Genomic DNA, 14,437 nt, shown 5'->3' on the forward strand with positions numbered 1-14,437 from the left:
TAAAAACACAGACTTGCTCGTTACCCACCTCGCACGCGCACACCCGCACCCCATCAGCACCGTCCTCCCCCGGGCGCCGGCGGGGTGCGGTGAGGTGGGGTGGGTGGCAGGCGGTGGAAGGAGACCCCGGAGACGCCGGTGCATCCTCGCCCGCACTCCCGCCACATGCGCAGACGGCCCCTCCCCCCCAAACCCAAACACCAAGTCGCCACCGGCCGCTCGCGTTACATAACCGCGCCGCCGCCCCCCGGCCCGGCCCGGCCCTGCCCGGCGCGGCCCGCCGCCCCCTCCCCACGCCGCGCGGCCCTGCGAGGAAGGGCGAAGGGGCCGGGCTCGAGCCAAGCCGAGCCCCGAGGCGCCGGGCCGGGCCACCCAGACACGCAGCACACCGTACCGCTAGGCCGGGGACACCCCCCTCCCCGGCCGCCCGCGCCCCGCCACCGCTCCCCCGCCCCCCCCCAAGCGACGGGGGTGCCGGTGTCACCCACGCGGGGCATCCCCCGGCCTTCACCTCCACACCCACGGCCCCGAAGCCTCAGGAGGGAGGAGGGGGGACCCGGGCCCACGCCCCCGGCGGCCGCGCTGACACCCCGACGCCCCCGCCTCACCCACCCGCGTCGCCGCCGCCGCCCCCGCCCGAGGGAGGCGGGGAGGGAGCCGCGGGGCCCCCGGAGAGCGCGGACGAGGCGGGGAGGGGGCCGAGCGCTGGGGGGGCGGCGGCGGTTACCTGCAAAGGCGGCGGCGGCGGCGGCGGCGGCGGCGGCCCCGCAGCTGCTCGGGCGGTGGCGGAGGATGGAGAGGGGGGGGCGGGGGGGAGGAGAGGGGGCGACTCGGGGGTCCCCCTCCCTCCTCCTCCCCTCCTGTCCTCCCCCCCACCCCGTTGAGCCTCTGGCCCCCTGGAACCCGGTGCCGCCGGCGGGAGGGGAGACGAAGGGCTGCAGGGGAGGGAGGGAGGGAGCCGGGCGGGCGGGCGGGCCGCGGCGCTGGAGCGGGCGGCGGCGGCGGCGGCGGGAGGAGGGAGGAGGAGGAGGGCGGGCGGCGGCGGCGCTGGGAGGACGAGGAGGCGGAGACTCTACTTGGGAATCGGATCCTCGGCTACAAATTCAATTCATCACCAGAAAACGCCGCTCGGGCGGGGGGCCGGTTCGGGGCGGCCGGCCGCGGGGCGGAGGCCCGGAGCCGAGCGAGCGGAGCCGGGGGGACCCCGGACTGCGGCCTCCCTCGCCTCGGGGGCCCGGCGGCCGCCTCCCCGCCCCCTCCTTCCTCCCTCCGGGGGCCGCCGCGGCCGCGGGGCTTGTTGTTGACTTTGAGGAAAACTCCTGACGTCAGGGGCTCGGCTCTCCGCGACAGGCGGGAGCGGCTTCCCCGCGCCCCGGCCCCGCTCGCCTCCTCGGCTCCGCGCCCCGCGACGGGCGCTCGCCCCCAGGCCGCCCCGCGCCCCTCAGACCCGCGCCGACCCGCGCCCCTCCGCTTCCTCTCGCGAGAACAGCTCCCCGGCAGCCCGCGCCGCGGGGCCCGGCGTTCCCGCCGGGAAGTTGTGGGTTTTCCCCGGGCCGCGTGGCCCTGGACGGGGCGCACGGACCCCCAGCGCGCCCGGGACGCCGCCGGGCTGCGGGCCCCGGGCCTGGAAACTCGCTCTCACCTGCGCCTGGCCGAGGCGGGCTCGGGGTCGGGGCCAACCGGGTTGCTCACCATCCCGGGAGACCTTGCCGTCCAGCCCCAGCGCCGGTCGCCACACGTGGGCTCGAGGATGCGTTGGCATCCGAGTCCCTCAGAATCACCTCCTGGTGAGGGATGTTGGGGTTCATTGACTTTGGGGCAGTGAGAAGACGCTGCTTTTGAAGTTCGTGGCTCAGGGAGTAAGTACGGTGGAGACTGGTTTTTAGAAAATGACCGCATTCTGCCGCCTATCACACTTCAGGAAGTCACAAGTTTACTTTTTCTGAGACTAGCTCAAGGCTTCTGGAAACACGTGGAGAACCGTTATTAATCCTAGTGGCTCTACCCTTTGGGAAGAACCCGTTGTTTTTTCCCACTGCAAGAATCCGCTTAGTGCCTTGGGCTTCTTGTTGCATTTCTTCTGTCCCGTGTCTCTTCCTCTTCTCCAGCTCCATTGTTTGCACTGTATCCCCGTGTCCACATAGTACATCATGTCTATGTGGGACACAGTTACAAGTGAGCAAGCTGGGACGCCACTGAAATGAAAATGACTGGTAGTGATGTAGGTCTTCTGATGGGAGACATGAGTCCTCAAGTTGCTAAGGCTAGGCTGAGCTGACAAGACTTCAGAGGTTTAGACCTCTCTCACCAGAGAACTGGAGTTTATTGCTCTGTCTTAAAAACCAAAATCAAGTAGCTCTAAGAAGTTAGGGTAAGACTTGCCGCTCTAGCTTTTAGGTTGCCAGTGGCCTAAATCTCTTGAGGCTCAACAGTTGGCAGCAATGAGCAACAGCTCTGATTACAGCCCTGTGCTGTTGATATTGGTACCTACTGACAGACTTGCAGTCTCTGTACTGTCCAACTGCCATGACCATCCCCTCCACTGCCTGTTTCTCACCGAGGCTGCCCCATCTCCTTGTCCCCACTACTCAGCTGCTGCTACCACTTGCCATGGCTTATTGCTACTAGAGCCTCCTTTCCTCTTCCTGTTACCACTTCCGCCCACTCTACCCATGGTAAACATCCCTGGGAAGCATGGAAAGACCATTAGAGAAATCCTTCATTGGCCTAGTGTTGCAAGAGCAACAAAACAACAAAAAAGGCTTATTGCTGACTCTGGGACACCATGATTACACTGAGGGTGTGGAAATGGTTATATCTGTACTAATCACGACAACGCTTCCAGTTACAAATCCAAGGAACCAATCACAGGCTGGCCAGTTTAGACTGCATAGAGGAATCCTCTCTTGCCAAATCTGTGTAATTCACAGACTTATCCATTTATTTATTCATTCATTAATTCAACACTTAGTCTATGCTACCATGTACCAAGTCTTCTAAGACAATTGTCCTTTCTTTTAGGACAGAGGTGCTGATAGTACCATTAGCCTGAGAACACCCCTTAAGAATTACTAAATTGATGGTGTGGCTCAGTGATAAATACTTGCCCAGGGGGCACAAGATTCAAGGTTCAATCCCCAGCACCCCAAAGCAGAGTTCACCAAGGTGGGTCTTGCCTGGAGTGCTGTTTCCAAGGCTGGTACAGGTTATCTAGAACAATCATGGTGACTGAGAAAGGGGCTGTAAAAGAGGAGTCATGAACTTCGACTTCAGTTTCTCTGCAACTAGAGTGTAGTCCCCTCAAGATGTCCTTGGAGTGATCAAAGCATCCAGGCTCTTACAGTGAGTCAGTCTGGCCAGTTGCCAAAAAGACAGCAGCACTGATCGCTCAATGCCCCACCTCCTGCCTCCCCTCTCCTGGCACAAAGGAAAGTTTGACAACTGTCAATCAAAGGAATCAAATCAGCGTGGTTTCTAATAGCATATTCATTTAAAGGAAAAGTAAACATTAAAGGTTTCGTACAATAAAGACCTATCATTAACATCATTTAGTGATGTTTATCTAGTGAAAAAAATCACCCTAGGGAGAAGTAGGTCCCTATAACCCATCTGAAGACCACATTTTCTTCTTATGAAATGTTTGCCTAATGCGTGGACAAGAGTTGGAAGTCCAGTAAGAAAGAAAGGGGGTTGGTGGAGGCAGGTGGAGGTGTTTCATTTTATGTTCCACATCTGTAAGTAAAACTTGCTCTGTTTCTAAAACAGAACTTTCTCAGTGGTACAGCACTTGTCAAGCTGCACGTGGAATCAGAGCCCAGCTACAACAGAACAAAAGGAAAAGTCTGAGTCCCCCATCACTGCCTTCCGTTACTCCCCCTGCAGTCCCTGAAAGTCGTGGGTAAGCATGAGTGAGTCCCAATTCTGTTCAGTTTGACCATAAAGTACACATTCCCACAGTTGTCAGACCTCTAATGTTAAGGATTGGCAGAATGGTGGGGTTTCAGTCTTCGTGGTGCACAAAACACAAAAATAGGTCAGATTTTTACTTTATAGTAGACCAAGACTCTTTTTTAAGAAAATAGTGCCAGTGAGTTGGTTGAGGGATTGAGAGCACTTTTCTGCTATTCCAGAAGTTCCTCGGTGTGGTCCTCACACCCATGTCCAGAGGCTCACAGTGGTATAACTCCAGCGCCACGTATGAACACACACATCCACATAAGTAAAAAGTTTTAAAAATAAAATAGTCTGTATAACAGCGATGCTACAAATAATGTCAAGCTTTTTTCTCTACTACCACCACCAGTACTGGGGGTTGGGCATGAACCTGAGCTTTGCCCACATTAGACAGGCACCCTGCCTCTGAACTATATGCTTCAGCTTGCATGCATACCAGCATTCTCTCTCTTTCCTCCCCTACCCCCCATGAGTCTGGGGTTGGGGAGGACACGGAACTCCTGGCCTTGAATTGCTCAGTAGCCCATATAGGTTTTGAACTTCTGATCTTCCTGATTGGCCACCCTGATAGCTGCCATTACAACAGGCCTACACTACCAGGTCAGGCCTCAGCTCTTAAATGTGTGACACTGTGGGACTCTGGGTTGCTGCATTACTATCTCTGGCCAGTGACATTTTCATTTGCTTGTAGTTTTAACACCAACCAATCGATAAGAACTAAACTTATAAGCCAAACAGTCTCTAAATACTACTACTCTCATCAAGTTATATCAAATCTTAGATGAATTAAATGTTAAAGTATTACATAAACTAGGGCATACATTAGAGACCATGAATGTGGAAAACTGCACATTTATTTCTTCCCTGTTTTTGCTCTTGAGCTTTGTAGTTTCACAAATTCCTATAATAAAGCCTTTTATTACCAAATTATTAACCAGAACTGCATTCATGTCATTGTTCTTTCTCTTCCATGGAGCTGTTCTGCATCTGGCAGAGTTTGTCAGTTTGCTCCTCCATGCTTACATGCTGGACTTTCTTGCCACATCCCAGCAGTATCGGGTACAGCAACATGTCCATCCAGGGAATGTCCCTCCTGGTTTTGGAGAAAAAGCCCTCATTCTTTACCAAGCAGAAGAGTCTTAGGTAATGAGTTAATTATCCACGGCAAGAAAAATGTTCTTTCCTCCTGGTGGGCAAGTTTAATGACGAGAGATGCTTCTTGCTATTTCTACCTTTTCTTGGGAATACCTTAGACTAGCAGGACATTCGGAATCTCAAGGTATCAGGTTTGTTCAGACCTCAGGCTGCCACCGTAAATACCACAATAGCTTACTACTCTAAAATAACCAAAACAACTTCTTGTTCTTCTGAAGACACGAGGTACAAGATGATAGTGCCTGAACACTGGTGTCTGATGAGGGCCCAGTGTCAGCTTCCTAATGCCTTGCACTGCCCTATGATGTTAAAGGGATGAGCCTCTTTTGAGATCAAACCCAGTCCACCTTCAGGATTCTAGCATTGACCTACATCCCCATTGAAACTGTTGAGTTTGGGTTTTTTAATTGAAATACAATGTTTCACAAGAATGGCATTTTCTTAACAAGGATATTTCATCTTAAGCTTTGCTTTCACTGCTATCCTATTCAATAGTGAGCCAGTTATTGTAAATTCACTATCACAAAATTGTTTGAACTGTTTTGATAAACATACAAAATAGTGGATTTCATTAAATCTTCACACGTGCATATGAGGTACTCTCTTCATAGTCATTCTCCCATTAATCTCTTTTGTTCTACCCTCTCCCCTAAGTCTCCTTTTACTTTTTATATATCATATATGTATGTATATACACATTTGAATCTAGATTCCATATATGAAAGAAAGCATTTATCTTTATGAGTCTCACTTATTTCCCTTAACTCATAACTTCTGATTGCACCCGTTTTCCTACAAATGATATAATGTTTGCTCTTTATAGCTTAATAAAACTCCATTGTGTAGATGCACCACATTTTCTTTATTCATTCACTTATGGAAAACTAGGGACATTCCATGTCTTGGCCATTGTGAAAAAAAAATGTTGCAATAGATATAGATGTGCAGGTATTTCTATGATATATAATCAGGAGTGATAAGACTGGATCATACAATAGCTCTATTTTTAGTTGGTTGTTTTTTTTTTTTTTTTTTTTGAGGAACTGTCGTACAAATTTCCATGTATACCTCCCCACTCCATCCTCATGAGCATTGGCAGTTCTTTGATTTCTTTGGCGGGGCCACTATGTGCAAGTTCCACCATATTCCCTTAGGCTGTCTTTGAACTTGCTGCCAGCAGTTTCCATGTCTTTACCCCTACCAGTGCCGGAGTAAGAGACACTTAAGCCCACAGCTAGCAGCTGGGGCTCTGACTCAGGTTCTCATGCTCACCACGCAGATGTTCTTTCTTACCCACTGAGCCATCTCTCCAGCCCCTGCTGGCTTGCTTCATGATAGCCATTCTGATCCAGGTGAAATGAATCTCAATTGCATTTCCCTGGTGGCTAAGGATGTTAAACATTTTTAGTGCATTCATTGGCCATTTGTACTTCTTTTGAAAGCTCGCAGCTCAATTTATCTGCACATTTAGGGAGCAGATCATTGAATGATTTGGTTATTGTTAAATGTTTTGAGTTCTCTGTATGACCTAGATATTAATCCCCTATTATATACATAGCTGAAAAAGATTTTTCTCTCATTATGTAGCTCTTGGGCCTCTTTTTTAAAGGCCTATACCATTCTGGAGGGCTCCAACCTCAGGGTTTAATTACTTTCAAATATTCCACCTGCTAATACAATCACTATGGGGATTAGAATTTCAACACATAAATTGGGGAGTGGAAGAGACTTAAAAAATCAGTCCAGAACATAATGTAACAAAGCAACCTAAACAAATGAATTGTTGTTTCTCTGTTCAAATAAAGTGTATATTTTCCTATGAAAAGACATGGCACAAAGCACAATACTGAAGAAATAAAAGGACAAATGAATTTGGGTACTATATGCAGTTTATATAATGTTTTACTGTGGAGATGCTGGGAGGAATTTAGGTGCTTGGAAATTTGTAAATGTGAGTTCAAATCCTCTACATTGTGTCACTTCAGGTTAATGGCTTAATTTTTCTAGGATGTAATTTTCTCATTTGTGAGTTGGTAATTACAACTGCTTTAATAACTTGCGTAACTTAAAGTTTTAAAAAATATTCCCCAAAATAGTGAGTGGTCAGTAAGCCAAAATTCTTTCACTATAAATATGAGTATATTCAGATTAATAACAGCTGCTGCCACAGACACAAAAGTCTACATGTTCACAAAACAAAGTACATTACTTACTCTTTTAAAGTCCTGACTGACGGGAAAGTCTCCACTAAGAATTTCTGTCTTGAGTTTCTTCCATAATAGAACTCTCACATCTCCAGTAGGTAATCACAACATTGAGCTCATAAAGGAGTTTTGGAAAACATGGAAGATGGCTCAAAGGAAGTTTTATGCAAATAACTCCCACAAACTTTGTACTGACAAGAAATCACCCGAAGGCAGGCCATGAAATGAGGATGGGTCAAGAAGAAAAATAGTTGGCAAATGGCTAGGCATTGTCGGCCACAGATGTAACTAATGAATATCATGGATGATTAGTAAGGAAATGCTCAAGGTGATAACTTAAATGTTGTGATGGTACTGATGGTCAGCCCCTGTGTGAAGCCAGGAAAGCAAAGTCAGAGTCACAGTAGAGACCCAAGGATGCTGATGATCCCAGGACCATGGTGTCTTCACCAGCAAAAGTTTCATGTGCAGATCAGGTCTGAACCGAGAGAGAGGCTCTGTGTGTTACAGGAAGCAGAGTTGAGTAGTAGGGGATGTCCAAGCCCTTTTGCAGTCCAGAAAAGGCCATCATAATTCCCAGATGCTGAGCATGGAGCTGTAAGGAATGTTATTTTCCCTGTTGTGTTTTGGTATGGATTTGGTCCAATATTTCCTTGCTAATCCATTCCTGCCTTTTGGAATGGGAACATTTACTTTGGATCATTGTATGTTGGAAGTAGGGGTTCACAGTGAAAAGATTGCCTCTTGAACAATTGATCAGTGTTATTAAAGACTGTGGGGACTTTTGAAGTTGGACTTAATGTATGATATACCATGAGATGACCATGAGGTCAAAGGGTAGAGAGATGGCTTTAAAGTATACATTTTGATGTCAGATTGACAAGAGGTTAACTTGTAATGGTAAAGATTGATTGTTAACAGGATCTAGAATCAGCTGGGTGTGGTGGTGCCTGCACACACCTTTGATCCCATCCATCTGGGAGACAGAGGCAGGCAGATCTCTGTGAGTTAGAGACCAGTCTAGTCTACAAATCAAGTCCAGGACAGATTATGTCACTAATATGGGGTTATATCAGAGTGAGATACTTAAACCTCTGTGGGAATTCCCTCTTTGTAGACCTTTCCCTCATATGTTACTAAAGTATAAATGAAGTTTTATTCATATTTTCATTCTCTCACTTAGATAAATCTGTTACCAAGTTAAGGACTCTAAACATTTCTCTTTGAAGACACTTGGGTCAGAGAAATTTACAAATAACAATTGCAGCCACAGTGCAATAGCTGCTTATGGAGCTTCCAGCTAGAATTCACGTTCTAATTCCAAAGCAGCAAACAAAGTAATTATTGCTGGTAATACAGTGGAGCCTTTGTGTACAATAAATATATACATAGTGCCATCCCAGAGCATTGCTTTATTACATGATCTTAAATTCCTTGGGTGGTGTGCTTCTTTAGATTTTTGCAGTCTGATCTGTGTCAACTGAACTATGCAACGACAACTAGCAGAGAAATAATAGTAATTTTCAACCTTCACCCTAACTCTATCTCAGATAAATAGTCTTGTTACAGAAAGTTCCCTCACTCATTTAACAAAGTTCTTCTATTAATTAAAAAAATGCACCGAAACAAATGGAAAGTTTCAAATCCACCCCAATTCCATTCATATACTTATTTTTTCAATTGTTGATTCTGTGCTATTTCTTTAAATAAATACTAGTTAATTCTTTTTAGTAGAAGCTTTGGAGATTTGGCTGTGCCCTGCCCTGGATACTCCAGGTTGTAAAGAGCATCAGCTTCCAGGCTCATGCCTTGTCCTGAGTTATCATACAGCAATTTCACCTGATGTTCATACACATGCCAAGACAGAATGAGCAAGCGATGCCCCAAGATGTTGGGTACACAGAACTTACAAATAACAGCCACCAGCTGCACATCATAATCATAAGGCACAAACTGATAACATGTTAATTTTAAAAATACCACTTATACTTCTAATTAAATCCACAGTGCTTGTACACAAGGAGTTATCAATCCATGTCAGAAACACCATGCATGTGAGTTTATCAAATACACCAGAACGATGAATAGTAAACTCTCCTCACATGAACCACAAAAGGAAGAATGCCTGAGGATGTGGCACTGTATCACACATCTACATGCTATTTTGCCAAACTTCCCAGTATACATGTTACAAGATCTCCAGTCTATGAGCTTATGAGTCTGTTCCTGGCTTTAGCTCAGTCCAATTCCACTGCTTTATACTGTTCACTTTGAAACTACAAGCCCGCCTCACGTTGCCTGTTGATTGTGAAGTGACCAGACATTTACACAAAGCTCTCCATATTTGTTCTGGATAAAGTTTATTTCATTCCTGTGGACACTCTTAACCCTTTCTCAGCCTTCCTGTAAAGTGCGATCTCATTGTTACAAAGGTTAATAATTAGGAATAGAATAATTAGGAGTAGAATGTAAAACTGGTAGGTGCCATGGTCATGACTGTCAAGCAAAACCAAGATTTCCCAGCGAAGTAAAGCCAATGAAACTGGGGTAGATTTCAAGTTTATATATAATTAACAAATTCTGACATTGTCCAAAGATACAAACATTCTGGAAAAGCTTGCTTATGATAGAAGAAAATTTAACTGCAAAATTTTCAGTTGGCCTTTAGTTACTAAACAAAACTATGGCCATTATAAGTTCAAACACTCAATTAATATATAATTTTAATTTAAACTCTGAGCCTGAGACATCTTCAGGCTACTAGCCATAGACAGGGAAGCAGACGGGTTCTGTTTCTTTACTTACCCACCTGGTATGCCTCCTCCATCCAAAAGTCAGTCTAAGTAAGGACTAAACAGTCCTCACCCACATGGTCCCATGTTAGCCAGACTTACATGAAGGAGCAGGGAGGTGATTCTTGGGGCCAGGTGCAAAATTAAAATGCCTTACCCTTTGTTGAAGAAGAATTAGGACCTTCAAGATAGTGACAAAAGGCACTAAAACAAGCCAAAGTTTTCGCACAGTACCCATCCATGAAGATGTGTACTGCAAGCTGTCTGTCCAGGGGGTCTTAGGACGGTTGCAACCAGCGCCTCTGCCTGCAGCCCCTGTGATGTGGGTGTCACCTCTTAGCTTCTGTTGGCTCAGCCTATTTGAATCTTCTAGCTCCACCAGAAGGTCCTAACAGAATGCCAAATAGCTCCAAGCCAGATCTCTTCCCCAAGGACTTTCTCTCCCCATTCTCTGTCTCCTCCCTCTCTGTTCTGCACTGGGGTAGTCAGCTTATTTACAAATTCTCAAGTTGTAGTTAGATCCCAGCCCACTGGAAGCCCACTGGCATGAGCTGAAGAAGCATCCACCAATTCCTCCCCAGTGTGGGTGGTGAGCCCTACTTTCCTCACAAATCTCTGTTTGGTATTTTCTCCACTATTTTATATTCCTAAAATAAGTGAAAGCATCTGAATCCCATTTTGAACTGTTTCTCTTCATAATAGGAAACTTAATTTGAAAAATGGTCTCTTGTATATGTTGAAAACTCTGTTGAAACTTCAATCTTTAATTTCTATTAAAAAGTAGATTCTCAGTGCTTCTGTTTCTGGCTCTACCTCCCTCCTTCTGAGCTGATATCCTTCTGTAAACCTGATAAGCATCCCTAAAAAATGTTGGGGCTTTTGCAAGAAGCATGGAAAGTACCACCGGGATAAAATGGCACAGTACACAAAAGGCAAGGATGCTCCTCTGCCCAGAGGAGGCGGGCTTAGGATAGGAAACAGTGGCTGTGGTGGGAAGTGTAAGCCTATTTTCTGGAAGGAAAAGGCTAAAACCACAAAGATTGTGCTGGGTGTGTTGAGGCTTGTGTGCACTAAGCCCAAGGAAGATCCAAGAGGGTTCCAGCCATTAGGAGATGTGACCATTTTGAACTGGGTAGAGGTAAGAAAGCAAGGAGCCAACCAGTGATCTTGTTGTAAGCTTATTTCATTAGGAAAACAAAAGTCACAAGTTTTCATTTTCGCTTCAAAACAAAGTATATCCTGTTGTGCAAATACTTTCTCTTATTTGGATATGTACTCACATGAATATATACAGAGTATTACATTATACAGAATAAAACATATTTAGGTTAACAGGTGTTAAAGACACAATTAATTAAAATAATATCTTGTCTACACTTGTTTGTATTTTTGTTTGACAAATATGTGCCAAAATTTTTCTATTTTGTTCACTGTTATTTACATTCATGTTATTAAATATTTTAGAGACTCTTGCCCTGGATTGATTCCTCAAATTTTTTTCTTAAGAAGTTTAAAATTATCCCAGCATATAGGAAGCAGATGCAAGTGGATTTTTGTGAGTTAGAGGCTAGCCTGGTCTTCATAGCAAGTTCCAGGCTAGCCAGGGCTAAATCGATTTAAAAAAATAGTAAGTTTAAATTTTAACAGTGAAATTTCAGCTCTGTAGATTCCAAGATACAGTTGCTAAAAAATCAAAAGTGAAAATGTAAAGGCATACTTTTGGCGAGAAAAGATCACTTAGACAAAGATTGTACTGAGCCATAAAAAAAAACCTTAGATACAGGCATGCATTGTACATATGTGTGTGTGTGTTTGTGTGTGTAAGAGAGATATGCAGTTGTTTATTATGAAAAATAATAATAAATTTTGGAAAGAAAAAGATACCCCATGTATATAAAATGGAGAAAATAAACTTTTTTATAAAATCAAAGTATGCTTCTGAAACCTCAAGATGCATATAGTAATTAGTATAGTTTGGAGTGGAATTTTCTTTTTTATGTTGTTGGGAATTGAACTCTAGGCTTTTTACATTGTTGGGGACTGAACCCAAGTCTTCATCCAAATGAGGCAAGTTTGTTGCCACTAATGATGAAATAGATTCAAAGGGATTAAAGAACTGTCCAAAATCAGCAAAAAACAAACTTGGGACCCTCATCCAAGGTCAGCCTTATAGTGCAGCTAGCATTCCTTCTGCTACAAATACAACATTCCTCAAAAATATTAACAGAGAAGGAAAACCAATAGAGAAGTCCACCCGGGGATCCAAATGATGTGATAATTGTTTTATCATTAATGTTAGCATATTTCTGTTATTGTTCAGAATGAGAGAAACAGAATAGTAGCTTGAAAAGTTTCAGGTAAGAAAAAGAAAGATTGAAAATAAGGAAAACGTAGATCATTTATTAGAACTATTCTGAAATTCCCATGGGAAGAATAAAAATAAAGGGATAAATAATGAAGGGATGTTGGGTAGGTACCTCTCAGCATGGGAAGTCATGTAGTGCTAAGGGAATATGTGGATATGTGCTGGTCTAGCATGTACACAGCCCTGGATTCCACTTCCAGCACTCGAGAAAGGAAGGGAAAGGAAGATTGAGAGAGAGAACATGAAGTGAAAATATTTGCATAAATTAGCAGGCAGTAAAAAAAAAATGGCATAATTAACATAAAACACTAGCCAGTACAACTGTCTGTTTGCTGACCTGACACAAAACATTACTTTTCCATTAGAACCTTTCCTTTCTCATTTATCTCCAAGATGGAATGTTAATGTTGTGAAGGATAGTTTTATGTCAACTTGACACAAACTAACATCAAGTTTGACTTTTAGAGGAAGGAACCTCAATTGAGAAAATGCCTGTGAGCAAGCCAGTAGGGCATTTTTTTTTTTTTTAATTTAATGGTGATTGAAAGGGAAAGGGTCCTGCCCATTATGGTAGTCATATACCTGGGCATCTGATGGTCCTGAGTTCTGTAAGAAAGCTGCTTGAGCAAGCCATGAAAGGCAAACCAGTAAGTAACACCCCTCTATGGCCTTTGCATCAGCTCCTGCCTCCAGGTTCTGGCCCTGTTTGAGTTCCTGTCCTGACTTCCTTCAGTGATGAACAGCAGTGTAAAAATGTAAGTCAGATAAACCCTTTCCTCCCCAACTCACTTTTTATCACAGCAATAGTAACCCTAAGACAGACAACATGCTAGTGGGTGCTGTAGTCCATGCTCATATCTGTAACCTGCTCCTCAGGGGACTAAATGGGACATTTTCTCAAGGCTAAGAATGTTAACCATAGACACCTCATTAGGTATCCTATCTTCTCAAGAATTTCACTCCACAGGGGTGCTGGGGGGAGGGAGGGAGAATCACAGTACTTTACAGATGGCAACAACAATGATACTACTGTGGGGTAGAAGATATAAATTCCCCCAACTTTTTTCAGGGTGCATCTACAAGCCCCTCATAATCCTCACCTGTCCTGGTCCATGGAGGACCAGCAAGATCTTTATAGTGATGGTACTATCAGCCTCATCTGTCCTCCTCTGTTCCCCCAGGCATTTATCCCAAGAACACTTCCCAGAAAGCTTCCTGCAGGGGAGTCTCCATCACAGACTTGGATTATTCACATCTGCTGAAAAAGGCTCATTCATAGAGCAGCCTGGCTTCTCTGAGTCTCCAGTGCAGTGTTGGCCAGTTTTCATGTCCATAAGCCTACATTCACATTCTAGCTATCACCAATGCAAAGCTGTGTGTATCTCCAGTTCCCCTTGTATTTCTCACTTGGATTCCACATTCACAAGTGAAGAAAGAGGGGTGAATGACTTTACTCTCCACAGTCTCTGCTGCTGTACTTAGGGAAGGTGAAGAAAATGCTGCCAGGTCTTTGGGTGGCTCTACCCAGTGAGAGACAGCAAGTGAAGAATGTTGAGGATGTGAAAATAAACATGCTACAGCATATATGATAAAGAGCCGCATGAGTTCCCATATTAGAAAATGCACATCGTCTCTGGACCTCCACAGAGCAGTTCCTGTTTGCAGAGCGAACCACAAATGGAATTCACCCAGGTTCCCTGGCATTACATTCAAATCATTGTTCCTTTATTCTCCACATTTTTTGGCTTTATTCAAAAAGATTAATAAAGATTCAAGAGTGTTGGCTTTGTTACAAAGACTAACTAAACCACCTTTTTGCTAACATCAGTTTTACCATTAACTTAATTACATTTTATTACTAAAAGATAAGTATACCAAATGAATCCTCATATCAAAACATCTTTTAAAGGTTTGCAGAAGTAACTGAAAGAATGACATTGTTTGTATTAATACCTATTTTTAAATTA

The 14,437-nt window shown here is 44.9% G+C and overlaps 1 protein-coding gene and 1 long non-coding RNA gene across 5 annotated transcripts in view; one reads left to right on the plus strand and one right to left on the minus strand.

The window, feature by feature from the left end:
* Window positions 1–852, minus strand: part of Akt3 (AKT serine/threonine kinase 3) — a 239,096-nt gene extending 238,244 nt beyond the window's left edge. For 3 of the 4 annotated variants that reach the window (XM_060364757.1, XM_060364760.1, XM_060364759.1), the window contains exon 1: window positions 728–852. The gene's annotated coding sequence lies outside the window, so the exon portion shown is untranslated. Of the gene's footprint in view, window positions 1–28; window positions 168–727 lie in introns of those variants that run through there. The other variant, XM_060364758.1, reaches the window with a different exon arrangement.
* A 2,915-nt stretch (window positions 853–3,767) lies between these two features.
* Window positions 3,768–14,200, plus strand: LOC132646503 (uncharacterized). The gene is made up of 3 exons (XR_009584800.1): window positions 3,768–3,898; window positions 13,151–13,225; window positions 13,652–14,200. It is a non-coding gene; the product is annotated as an uncharacterized LOC132646503 (long non-coding RNA).
* The last annotated feature ends 237 nt before the right edge of the window (window positions 14,201–14,437 follow it).

Source organism: Meriones unguiculatus, chromosome 11, assembly GCF_030254825.1.
Source record: "Meriones unguiculatus strain TT.TT164.6M chromosome 11, Bangor_MerUng_6.1, whole genome shotgun sequence".
NCBI lineage: Eukaryota > Metazoa > Chordata > Mammalia > Rodentia > Muridae > Meriones > Meriones unguiculatus.